General features: G+C 46.5%; 1 protein-coding gene across 1 annotated transcript in view; it reads left to right on the top strand.

Moving 5' to 3' along the window:
• The window catches only part of LOC121841030 (membrane-associated guanylate kinase, WW and PDZ domain-containing protein 1-like), a 71,005-nt gene that overhangs the window by 42,169 nt on the left and 26,336 nt on the right, over nt 1-2,500 (top strand). The gene's annotated exons all lie outside the window — the stretch shown is intronic.

Below are 2,500 nucleotides of genomic sequence, written 5' to 3'. Positions count from 1 at the left end.
CCAGGTAGACAGGTGATGCTGGTATCTTCCAGCCAGGTAGGTGGGTGATGCTGGTATCTTCCTACCAGGTAGGCGGGTGATGCTGGCATCTTCCTACCAGGTAGGTGGGTGATGCTGGCATCTTCCTACCAGGTAGGCGGGTGATGCTGGTATCTTCCTACCAGGTAGGCGGGTGATGCTGGTATCTTCCTACCAGGTAGGCGGGTGATGCTGGTATCTTCCTACCAGGTAGGCGGGTGATGCTAGTATCTTCCTACCAGGTAGGCGGGTGATGCTGGCATCTTCCTACCAGGTAGGCGGGTGCTGCTAGTATCTTCCTACCAGGTAGACAGGTGATGCTGGTATCTTCCAGCCAGGTAGGTGGGTGATGCTGGCATCTTCCTACCAGGTAGGCGGGTGCTGCTCTCATTCAAAAACACATCAGGAGAAGAAATAAAGGAAAATAAGTGTATAGTTCGTGTGACTGACCTGTTTCTATAGCAACTGCCATTAGGCGCCAGGCCAGTAAGTTGATTCATTGTGACAGACTGCTGGTTTTGTGTTTTTGGGGCCTGCAATCCCAAATGGCAGCCTATTCCCTACATAGAGTAGTGATTTTGATCAGGGTCCTGGTCTTATGCGTAGTGCGCTACAGTATATAGTGATCCATTTGGGATGCAGGTGTTATTTCTCCTCCAGCCTCATGCCTCCATGTCAACCACTATTCTACATGACTAATTTAGAGTTTGGATGCAATTTGCCGTTCACGTGAAATAACAGAGTATGTAACGGCACAGTTGTGTACTGTGAGCTTCGTTATTGATAGACTTTACACCTGATAAAGGCTTTGTTATTGATAGACTTTACACCTGATAAAGGCTTTGTTATTGATAGACTTTACACCTGATAAAGGATTTGTTATTGATAGACTTTACACCTGATAAAGGCTTTGTTATTGATAGACTTTACACCTGATAAAGGCTTTGTAATTGATAGACTTTACACCTGATAAAGGCTTTGTTATTGATAGACTTTACACCCGATGAAGGATGTGGTGCCGAAGAGGATGATGTTTTACATGCTCCTGACCAATTGTGCTATTTTGCTCGTTTTTTTGTGGTTTGTAACTTTTTTTTAAACGTATTTTGTACATAATGTTGCTGCTACCGTCTCTTATGACAGAAAATAACTTCTGGACGTCAGAACTGGGATTATTCACCTCGAACTGGAATAAGCTTTTTCCTTTAACGAGTCCGACAAGAAAGATATACTGCTCTCCAGGGAACAGACCCAGATCCCCGTCATTTGAGTGAAGAAAAGACTGAGGAAAAGAGGACGCAGATCGGGCTGCCTTCTGAGAACCCGTAGGCGAGCGAGGAAACTCCCACTGCCTTCTGAGAACCCGTAGGCGAGCGAGGAAACTCCCACTGCCTTCTGAGAACCCGTAGGCGAGCGAGGAAACTCCCACTGCCTTCTGAGAACCCGTAGGCGAGCGAGGAAACTCCCACTGCCTTCTGAGAACCCGTAGGCGAGCGAGGAAACTCCCACTGCCTTCCGTTCTACTTGCTAACATGAAATCATTGGAAAATAAAATTGATGACCTACGATTACAATTATTCTACCAAGAACTAATATCTTATGTTTCACCGAGTCGCGGCTGAAGGACGACATGGAGAATAAAGAGCTGGCTGGGTTTTCCAGCACCGACAGAACAGAGAAGCTACGTTTGGTAAGACGAGGGGTGGGGTGTGTGTCTATTTGTCAATAACAGCTGGTGCGCGATGTCTAATATTAAATAAGTCTCGAGGTATTGCTCGCCTGAGGTAGAGTACCTCATGATAAGCTGTAGACCACACTATCTACCAAGAGAGTTCTCATCTATTCGTATCTCATCGTAGCCGTCTATTTACCACCACAGACCGATGCTGGCACTAATACCGCACTCAACCAGCTGTATAAGGCCAAAAGCAAGCAACAAAATGCTCATCCAGAAGTGGCACTCCTAGTGGCCGGGGACTTCAATGCAGAAAAACTTAAATCAGTTTTACCTTATTTCTACCAGCAGGTTACATGTGCAACCAGAGGAAAAAGACCTTTACTCCACACGCAAAGCTCTCCCTCGCCCTCCATTTGGCAAATCTGACCGTAATTCTATCCTCCTGATTCCTGCTAACAAGCAAAAACTAAAGCAGGAAGTACCAGTTACTCGCTCACTACGGAAGTGGTCAGATGACGCTGATGCTACGCTACAGGACTGTTTTGCTAGCACAGACTGGAATATGTTCTGGGATTTATCCAATACCTCCCGGATAGGATTCCCTAGACCCACTCCAATTCGCATACCTCCCCAACAGATCCACAGATGACGCAATCTCAATCGCACTCCACACTGCCCTTTCCCACCTGGACAAAAGGAACACCTATGTGAGAATGCTGTTCATTAACTATAGCTTGGCATTCAACACCATAGTGCCCACAAAGCTCATCACTAAGCTAAGGACCCTGGGACTAAACACCTCCC

This window comes from Oncorhynchus tshawytscha, linkage group LG26 (assembly GCF_018296145.1).
Source record: "Oncorhynchus tshawytscha isolate Ot180627B linkage group LG26, Otsh_v2.0, whole genome shotgun sequence".
NCBI lineage: Eukaryota > Metazoa > Chordata > Actinopteri > Salmoniformes > Salmonidae > Oncorhynchus > Oncorhynchus tshawytscha.
Note: the sequence above shows the minus strand (reverse complement) of the source record. Positions and strands in the feature narration are given on the sequence as shown.